Genomic DNA, 11,043 nt, shown 5'->3' with positions numbered 1-11,043 from the left:
TCTTCTCCACATTTGACCTGTCTAAAAGTTTCTATCAGGTTGATTACGACGCCAAATCTGTCGGATTGACAGCATTCACAGCCAATGGGAAACGGTACGTATTTCGAAAGATGGTTATGGGACACCTCTCCTCGAGCTCATAGTTCGCTCGTATGATAGACGGACTTTTGGAGACTATACCTATGGATCAGTTGGCATATTTTCTGGACGACCTCATGCTGGCGTCGATGGATGTAACATCCCATCTAGACAGACTTGAGACACTTCTGACTAAACTAGCCACTGCGAATCTCAAACTCATGCCAGCCAAATGTGAACTTCTAAAGAAGAAGGTGGAGTTTGTTGGATTGACAATCTCCGAAGAGGGAATCAGCGTCAACGACCAGCGAGTGGAGGCAGTCAAAGAAATCCCTCCTCCTAGAACGTTAAAGGAGTGCCAGAAGGTCATGGGTTTCCTGAACTACAACCGCAAATTCGTCAAAGGGTTTTCTGGATTGGCAAAGCCCATCTACCAACTAATAGACAAGAAGCGGAAGTTCAATTGGACCAAAGAGTGTCAGGAAGTGTTTGAAGAAATCAAACGGCGGATCGCCGAGGGAATTAAACTTGCAATCCCTAGAGTCGAAGATCCTGACAACTCCTACGTCGTAACCATTGATGCTTCAGAACACGGATTTGGAGCTGAGTTGGCTCAATGGCAGGATGAGGAACTGCGCACTGTTGCATACTTTTCCAAGAGAGTGCCTAACCATAAAAGGAAATGGAGTCAGCATAAACTTGAATTTGAATGTCTTGTGGAAACCCTTTTACATTTTTCGATCTATCTGAAAGGCACTAAGTTTCTTGTTAAGACGGATTGTCTTAGCTTACTGTCGCTGGAGAAAATGTTCCTCAAGGACAATGCAACCATGGTGAGAAGGTTAAACAAAATTGCTGATTTCTCCTTCAAACTCCAACACATCGAAGGTATAGCCAACGAAACAGTCGACTTTATAAGCCGCCATCTGTACAAGAGAAGAACGCAAGAGATGTCGACACAAACTGATAACACCAAGGTGAGGGATCCTAACCAATTAGGGAAAGTCCTACAGATTGGAGTCAGCTTGCAGAGTAAGCAGCAGGAGACCGGCACACCTGCTCATCAGAGTGAACAGAGTATTGAGGACGTGTTGGTTAGCGAAGAAATGCTTACAGCTGACTGGACATCGAACAACGATTCAGGAACACCCAACCTTAATCAAGTGACTGTACAACAGCCATGTGTGTGTGACTCGAACCTGCTGGATCAGCAAGAACAAGACACAGCACATGTCAGAAGAATTGAGGTTTCATCACTTACAGAACAGTTGGACATTGGGGAACTTCTGGACAAACAGAAAATCGCAAGTGAGCAGAACAGGGATCCTGTTCTGATGGAAGTGAGGAAATGGCTGACAGAGGGAAAACCAACAAAACTACAACGTCTTCGACTACCTACTGACATGCTTACATATTGGAACGTACGTCAGGTCCACTAGTGAGATCTCTTCGGACATGTCGTCAGCAGTTCGTATCGGTACTGATGAAGTTCTACAGAGAGACGTATTTATACTCCCTCAAACCTCTTTCAGACACCCCATTGGGTGACATGTTTTCACTAACTAACTCCTCCTGTAGCTACGTTCCTTGTGATCAGATGACTAGCCCTCATGAGTGCACTGCACTACGAGATAACGAGATCTGATGACGTGCCATGGAGCCGACACCTGATCTTAGCAAACCCACCAGCTGATCTTATTCATCGTCACGACTGCTCACTCCAGTCTAACTACCTCTAAGGGGATGGGAGGTTGGAGACATGGAGACACGCGTGAACGAAACGCACGACTGCGAGCACGAGACGAGCCAGCTACATCGCTGCTAGAAAACAGTTACTATTCAGCAACATTATAAAGATATTATGGTTGTAGTTATAATGAACTCTGAGGACATTTGTTATTGTGTATTGATATGTTGAAGTATGATACGTGGTATAGAGTTATTCTATCTTACTCTTTATTTTATTATTGTGAACTTGCTCTTGCCTTTATTTACGAGTATAGTGAGAATTGGAATTGAGGTGTACTGTCAGCCTTGACTTTTAGCTTTATATTTGTAGCTTCCTTTTTAATTTTTGTTTTTGGAGGGGATGAGATGTTGTACCCTCGTATATTGACGTATAACTTCGCGTGTAACTAGGATATTTACAGCGGAATCTCAGGATTGTTATGTGTTTACCTTACTAAATACCTGTCAAGCAATGTTTACTTGGGAATCTTGTGGAGATTATTTAGTTTCGGGATTAGGTTTTTCTTACCTCTTAATTAGGTTCACCACCCTTGAGGGGCTTTATTGGGTTTACAGTACTTTTATTAACTGTTGGAACGAGGAGCGGCAAAACAACCGGAAGCTCAGTTTCTACAACACTATCAAAAGTGAATTTACAGCTGAAGCGTACCTGAACCTGCAGCTCAGTGGAGAAGAGGTGAAGCGGCTGGCGCAGTTCAGAATGAGTGCTCATAAGTTCAACATCGAGACCGGTAGATACGCCATCAACCGTGAAAATCCGCTCAGTCGCATTTGTAAGCACTGTTCTTCATCAGACCTTGAAGCTGTCGGTATACTGGCCAAACTACCAATGTTTGAGCCGTATTGGGTTTGCTATCGTGTCACGTGAGCCTATTGGGTCACGTGATTAGGTCCTTATAGACCGCTTCCTTGTTGTATTCAGGGCCTTTTCGGTTCCACGGATTTTCATTTGGATTAGACTTATAACTGAGTATCACTCTCTCTCTCTCTCTCTCTCTCTCCTCTCTCTCTCTCTCTCTCTCTCTCCTCTCTCTCTCTCTCTCTCTCTCTCTCTCTCTCTCTCTCTCTCTCTCTCTCTCTCTCTCTCTCTCTCTCTCTCTCTCTCTCTCTCTCTCTCTCTCTCTCTCTCTCCCTCTCTCTCTCTCTCTCTCTCTCTCTCTCTCTCTCTCTCTCTCTCTCTCTCTCTCTCTCTCTCTCTCTCTCTCCTCTCTCTCTCTCTCTCTCTCTCTCTCTCTCTCTCTCTCTCTCTCTCTCTCTCTCTCTCTCTCTCTCTCTCTCTCTCTCTCTCTCTCTCTCTCTCTCTCTCTCTCTCTCTCTCTCCCTCTCTCTCTCCTCTCTCTCTCCCTCTCTCTCTCTCTCTCTCTCTCTCTCTCTCTCTCTCTCTCTCTCTCTCTCTCTCTCTCTCTCTCTCTCTCTCTCTCTCTCTCTCTCTCTCTCTCTCTCTCTCTCTCTCTCTCCTCTCTCTCTCCCTCTCTCTCTCTAATAAAAATATTGGAGTGTATAAGTTTATTTGGTACAAAGTCCCTAAGGGTACCTAAAAGTGCGTGAATTTAGATCGTTTCGTGCGTTGTGTTTTTAAAGAGCGTGAAGTGCGCACGAACCAACTATGGCTATTAGTATTAGTATTAGTTTGCCCGACGCGATGGATGACACGTACTGGTTTTTACCTGATATTCCAAATTTTTTAAATATTTTAATTGCAGTACAACTTTATCATTTTAATTGCAAATTTAAAACATATTCATTTTCTAGGAGAAGAGAAGAAGCGAGATGGTCCATTTATTAGCAGTAATGCTAATAGTTTCCTTATCACTAAACAAAGTTGAAGCAAACTGGGAAGAAATAGAACAATCCGGCACTCAGAAGACGCCTGATATAGATGTTAAGGATAAAGCTGCATCTATACAGTTGAAGACCGGTGCTAAACTTGGCCAGGACCCTGAAACACAGCTCTTGGTCACATTCTTTGACGACGAGGGCGAAAAACGTGACTTGTGGGTTTATTTTAGATACTCCCTTCAGTATTACATAGAGGGGTGCAGTCCTCGTTCATTGGAGTTTACCAATGTACCAAGTGATGACGAAAAGGTTTGGACCATTGTCTATAATGGTCCAAATGAAGGAGGAGAAAGGTTAACAGTGCATATCAATGATGTCGAAGTTATGAACTTCCTGATATCAGCTGATACGTGTGGTGCTTCGTGGAAGGGTTTGACCCTTAAACTGAAGTCTCAACGATTCAGATACGGAGTAGATATACAATTATCGACGGTTACAGGTTGACGTCGCAAGAGGATGAAGACACTGGTAACGAGGAGGGGGGAGATATGGGGCATTTCTCTCACGCCTTTAACTGCAAAGCCAGCGGAATTGTTTTCGCTAGTTTCCTGTGTGTGCTGAACTTGATTATCTAGAGTTGCTGCGAAACAGTGTTAATGTTTGTAGACTATTTATGTTTTTAGACTTTAGAGTACAGCTGTTTGTAAAGTATGAAACACCTCTGTTACGTGATTGTTTTACGATTTTTTTTCACGTTATCAATATTATATTTCGTATAACTTTCAATTTTTAGGTAGTATGAATAGTTTTTAAGTGAAGTTTATTTATTTAGAAAGAAATTTTCAAATACATGCTTTAACAAATATGATTATGAAAAGAAAAAAAAAACTTTTAACGTTTGGGTTATAATATAATGTTGTTATATATAATATTGCATATTATTAGTTGTGATGAGTAGAAATTTGATAATTGAGCAATTTTATCGGCTCTTCAAATATTGGCATTCTTTATTGTATCACCCACAGCGGCAACCCATATGACAATTGACATTGATAATGTTGTATAGACAAATCCGTCTGAAAAAATTGATCTGCCGACACACATTTAGCTTACAAAGGATTTTGACGTTTTTGAGTCCCATTAGGTGCCCTTTCACTTTTTACCACCTTTCTTGTTAATAAAAACAAATATTAATAAAAAATATTCATTTTTACGGCACAATCAAACAATATCAATAATAAATAAATCAGGGGAGGTTTGAAGAGGTTTCAAGTGCCGAAGGCCACTGCTTATCTTTAGGATTTGAGAGTGACCTGTGCTTGAAACCCCCTCAACCATCCACTACGTCAATATACTTGTTATACAAATATAGAAAAATATAATTATCTAAAATTACTTATTGGTTTAGTTTGGTGACATAGGAGAGCCCAGTTGAGTTTTAGTTTAGGTTTAGGTTTTAAATCATAGTTTAAAAGGTTAGCCATGTTTCATGGCAGAGAGAGATATCATGTGTGCAGAGCCGTACCGGATTTAGAATTTGAGATATAATATAAAGTAGTTACCATGTATTAGGGTCATCTCGATTTTGTCGAACAACTTTAGTTGTGAACATCATAAAAAGTTGCAGATTAATCGAGGGTTTTCATATTATCATGAAGAAAAAAAATTTTGTACAGACAATTTTTGCATCAGATAATCAGTTAATTGGATAATTATCAATTAGCTAATTAGCTAATTTTTTTATTGGCCCAAAATGGAATAGCTTAAAACACGGATAAAATTATTTTTTTAGAAAAACTTCGAAAATTGTTTGACTTACATTTTTTTTCAAGACTGAATTTTTGTTTTCAAGAATACTAAAATCACCAATATTTGTAGTTGGAGTTCTGTAAATCTCGGCAAATTTTAGTCATGTCATCAGGAATTAATAAATCGAAAGAAATTTGATAATTGAGCAATTTTATCGGTTCCTCAAAAAAAGATTAAAATAAAAAGACTTTAAAGGTTTGGGTTATAATACAGGGTGGCCCAAAAGTAACTACCCACACGCAACCCTTTAATAACTGACGTAATTCTTTTTAGAATTGCACAGAAATTTCAGAGACTATAGATATGGGTCAAACTTAGATTTCCTGAAAATTTCGTTAAATTTAATTGATTACAGTGGGTGTGGCACGCCACTCCCTCTTTTTCACTATTGTCACCATTAAGAGATAACGCTTTCAGCTAGGAACTTCAAAATTTCTAGACACATTTGGTTTGATAATGGAGTGCTTTCCCAAAATTTCAAGTTGATTGTTAACAATTTAAGCGAGTTATGACTGTTATGTATATAACGATCCAGTTCGTTATTCATGGATTGATCCCGAAAGTTCTAGAATATCCTAATAATAAAGCTGGCCTTCCCATTATCCTAGAAGGTAAAGTCGCATACTGTAACGCTCATGCCTCATATAACTACTACCTGATAAGCTCGATCACCACGGCTTGCGTATTGGTCGATCCTGCTCACGTGATCTTTCATTCCTAAGAACCCATTGCCCGCACCTAAATGATTTTGCACTGCTTTCCAAACGTAACTTTCACTGCCTCAATGACTTTAGGCAATTAATCTGGAAACTTTATCTGCTGAAGACAGTCAACTAGTAAACCACGTGAGCTTAAACCGCTTCTCGTGACACCCAAATATCAATATATAACTCTGACAGAGTCCTCAATGTTAAAAAGGCTACCTTCACGCCACTGGTGTTCAGTACTACAGGAGGAATGGCAACTGAGGCTTCGCAGTTTCTAAAACATCTTGCTGAAAAGATCAGCCTTAAGAAAGGCCAACGGTATTGTGATGTGATGTCATTTGTCAGACGCAGACTGCGTTTTGATCTACTCAGAACCTGTATGGTCTCTGTCGGGGGGTGCAGGGGTGCCGGAACCCTTCCAACCACGGCAATAAGTGATTTGGACCTTAACCTGATCAACACTCTTAAACCCTAAAAGGTCATGGAGTGCTTAACAACTCCTGTTTTACTTGTTCAAAGAACCAAAGAGTTCAACGTGACCCTTTCAAGATCTTGCAGCTACGTGATCCAGCACTTAATCAGTGATATCTTCACTCAATCAATACCCTGATTGGTTGGAGACTGCTTATAGGACAGCAACCAAAGTGCTATAACACGAATTTCTTCGGTTTTAAGGAACGACACTATATTATGTTAATATGTATTCACTCAAAGTGATCAGATCGTCATTCACCAACATGCTCGTTACCACCCAATGAGGCTCATTAAAGGCGTCTAGGTCAATCGTACACTTGCGATGCCCATCCATGAAGAAAATATGCTGCAACGTGTTTTTATAAAGCTATGAGTTATAACAATATCCATGTCGTATGTTGACGCCTCGTTTAATTTTGAGGTTGCTTATGCGGTATAATTTAAGCTTATAAGTGACATAAGAATTGTAAAGCTTTAGCTACTGCTCATATAATTTAATAATGATTTGGTCGACCGCAGTCGGGGAGCCGATTTCCCTGTCTAATAATTGCATTTCGGCCACGGTCCTTTCGGTACAGATTTCCCTGCAGTATAGTCGGGAAGCAACCCCAGGCATATACACACGTGTTATTTTTGCAGCTCTAATGAAAGCCACTACCATTTACACCATGGTTTGGTGAGTGACGGCTGCCCTTCAGTTTTTGAGATTTTGGCCCAACTGGGATTCGAACTCGCGACGTCAGGGCCAATAGACAGGCGGATTAACCGACTGAGCCACTGAGCCACTTTAATAGCCACTGCCAATATAGTTATTCTGATAATAGCTTAATAGGAACTGTAAATTCTCAGATTTAAGCTTTTCGTATTATTAATCCAATTTTCCCAGATTATCATCCTCTTCTCTGATAAGGATTCTAATTTGTATGAGCAAAAGGTATAATATGCTACTCCACTTTCTTTGATTTTCGAGCGTATAATCCCAAACTGGACACTCAAACAGAAAACACAGAGTTTTCTAATTTAGCAGATTCAAGTTATTCTTTTAATTGATCTTGCTAAACGAAATTCCTGCTTTTGCATTGCACACAATATTATTGAAACGTACATAATTATCTAATTCAAATTAAGATTAATTAAAATTTTCCTTAATTTGTTTCTGAGATATTTTGTACCGGACAGCTAGGACAATCCTGATTCCTGAATGGAGTCACTAATTTGTTTAAGTAAATCTTATGCTCTCCGATCTAAAATAACGTTTACGGCAATTCTGTATATTTTGTATAATAAACTGGATGCTATTAGTATTATATAGCTATTGTTCAAATTGTTTAGCCTGCAATTTAACCGAGACTTTAAATTTAATTGAGTCGCCTCTACATGTCTTCCTCCATTTATGCTCGTGAATTCCACGTAAAATAAGATTTAAAAGAAAATCGCAACTAAATTGCAACTAAATCTCAACCAAATTGCAAGTAAATTGCATCCAAATTGCAACTAAATTTGACGTTGATTATATTTTGCTGTATACAGACTTATATTTGATATTACCTTCATCAGACATATTTCAAGGTTATTTGTTCTCTATCTTATAGGTTAAAGTTCAATCATATCAATAAATTAGAAAATACGGTTTTTGGAGCAGACTTGGAATGTTTATAATTTTGATGAGGAAGATCAAGAAATCATATTGTTAATTATTTTTCATTATATTTATAATCCCTGTTGATTGTAAAGCCCTTTTTTACTGTCTTCACATTCTCACATTCTGTCTGATGCAATGTAAGAATGTAGCAGTATGATAACTTTTTAGTTTTATTCAAATATTGTGCAATTTTGATACTAACAAATAACTCTTTATTAGAAAGTTACAAGTTTCTTTGATTTTCATTGATTTGAGCATGGAAATTTTGGAATTTGGCCGCCAATTTTTTTGGAGTGCTAAATCAAAAATCCGTTTTCAAAATGAGGTGGAAATGCGATTTCGAGTCGATTCCAAAAATTTCATGGAAAAATTTTGAAAACTGATTGAGTTGTAACAATTTTAATGAGAACAATTCCGCGAATATCGCGAACCAAGATACGGGCAATTTAGTTCATTTTTTGTGGTCTTTTCGCCTTAGTATCCACATTTAAACAGATACAAAGCTATAACTTACAGAAAATATGTAGTTTAGGCTTACCTTTAATATAAAGTAAGTTTCATTCAAAAATATTGATATTTGACCAATTTATGGGACGAAATCCACCAAATTTGGTGCGTATGCCCAAATATGGGCATATGGTTTTTGGCTCATAACTCAGTCATGTGTTGTCCAATCTTGATGAAATTTCAAATACGAGTTCAGGAGACTACTAGCTACAAGGTTTTGGGGGGTTTTGGGCATGTTCAGGGTATTTGGCTGAATTGGACCTAATTTGGACCAAATATGGTCGTGGCTGCACCGCAAGCACCGTTTGGCGGTCCGGGACCCCCTCAAAAGTTCGTTCACTGGTCTTAGTTTGTTGGTCAACTGCTATCTCGAAATCAAGTTTCACAAAAAAATAGCCATTGGCCCCCCCCCCCCCCCCCCCCCTAATTAAACACTACCTACTATATAACAAATAATTTAAACCTGAAGATGGCGTTGACACCGAAAATTTGCTTACATTCCTTATAGCTTCTTGTTTCATTTGTCCTTGTCTCTTCCGACTGGATATTATTCAGCTATCAGTATTTCAATCACGAGACTAATAAACAGCAAACTACTCCAACATTTGAAATTGGAGTACAGTAACCACATTGTAACCGTACAAAAACTCGATTTGATATTGTTGAGGAGGTGTTCTTTCTCGCGTGCAAATTGTTTCAAATCCAAACGCAATTCTTTTAAAGTTTTAATAGCATACTTATAATACTATGTTAAATAATACTACCGGGCTTGAATGCTATTTAGGAGAAATTTGTGCGATTTTCCATTGTGCTGGCTACAGTAATATCAAAGTTGCAAATTCATCTCCTTCAAATTAATGATGAAATACAGAATGACGTTAGTAGCATGACCTTATAAGGTAGTGTTACCATAGTAACCACTGCAGCAGCTGTTCCATATTACACGAAAGTACGTATCATTGATTTGCAGCTGCCGCACGCTGATCTACCTGCTGGTTATTCATGGTGATTAGAGTTGGTGGTACTTTATTATACGTAGTCATAACTTATGTATATCACGGTTCTTTGAGTCAGCACCGCACTTGACTGATCCACAAGGTTACTAGCATCTAATTATTCATACTATTTTAAAATTTCAAATAAATTATTAATAACTAATATTAATAAAGGATATGTACTTGGTTTAATACCAGCTTATCACATATCAGCAGTCGTACATTCTTTACTGCAGAAGTTTAAAAGTAACGACCGATAATATTAATGCCTTTCCGGGTTTCCCAATTTATGGCTAATTACATATTTGAATACATATTGATATTCGATTATTTGAACGAACGTATTAAGTCGTAAACTGTAATATAAGAATATATGCATTATGCAGTACATCTATAAATTCTTGTAGTCAAGGTACACGATATAATTAAGATTGTTCGCAAAGACACAATTAGGTCTTTACGAACTGTATACTGTATAGGAATGACAAATGTTTTAATATGCTATTTAAATTGATCAATGATCATTCGTAATTTATATGCTAATATATTTGTTTAACTTTGTAGGATTGCTATACGTACCCTTACACTAATTCTTCAAACTCCATAATTTTACTTTTCACTCCTTTATCTGAAGTGCTCAGAACTTTGAACAAACCTGTATTTCCTGTACATCCTAATAACTTAGTAATTAAGAACTATTAGCTGTTTCCTTTATTAATGAGGATTCTGGTGGGGAGGTGGCCATGGCGAAGCATATGTTTTAACAATAAACATGCCCCCTCCTCCTCCTCGGCCAGGTTTTTTAAATCACGCCATTTTGCGATCTCTTTTTCCGGGCAGGGGTGTGCGCCGCCACCGAACGCCGCCGCCGCCGAGTTTTTAGCACACGCCGCTGCGCCGAACAATTTATCGGCGGCGCAAACGGCGTGAACGTGGTATTTTTAAAATTTGAATTTTCAAAAAATTACTCAAAAAAATGTATTATAAAATCCCTCTAGCATGTCTGACGTCAAGTAGTTCGATGTAGCATATGCAATGATTCATGAAATTGTGAATTCCTGTCATACGATCAACGATGAATTGAAGTGAAATTTGCAACTGTCTAAACCTTATAAATACTAAGTCAATCCTTTACCTAAGCAATGAATTTCCATTTTGTCGAGTCACAACTGAAACTGCCAATTGTCCACAGGCCACGCCGCCGAACGCCGCCGCCGGCGGCGCACACCACTGTTTTCGGGGAACATGTTATCACAGAGTGCACGTGCAGCACTGTTATCACATGACAGAGGTACTGGAATCT

This window comes from Bolinopsis microptera, chromosome 12 (genome assembly GCF_026151205.1).
Source record: "Bolinopsis microptera isolate Bmic1 chromosome 12, MBARI_Bmic_1.0, whole genome shotgun sequence".
Classification (NCBI taxonomy): domain Eukaryota; kingdom Metazoa; phylum Ctenophora; class Tentaculata; order Lobata; family Bolinopsidae; genus Bolinopsis; species Bolinopsis microptera.
Note: the sequence above shows the minus strand (reverse complement) of the source record.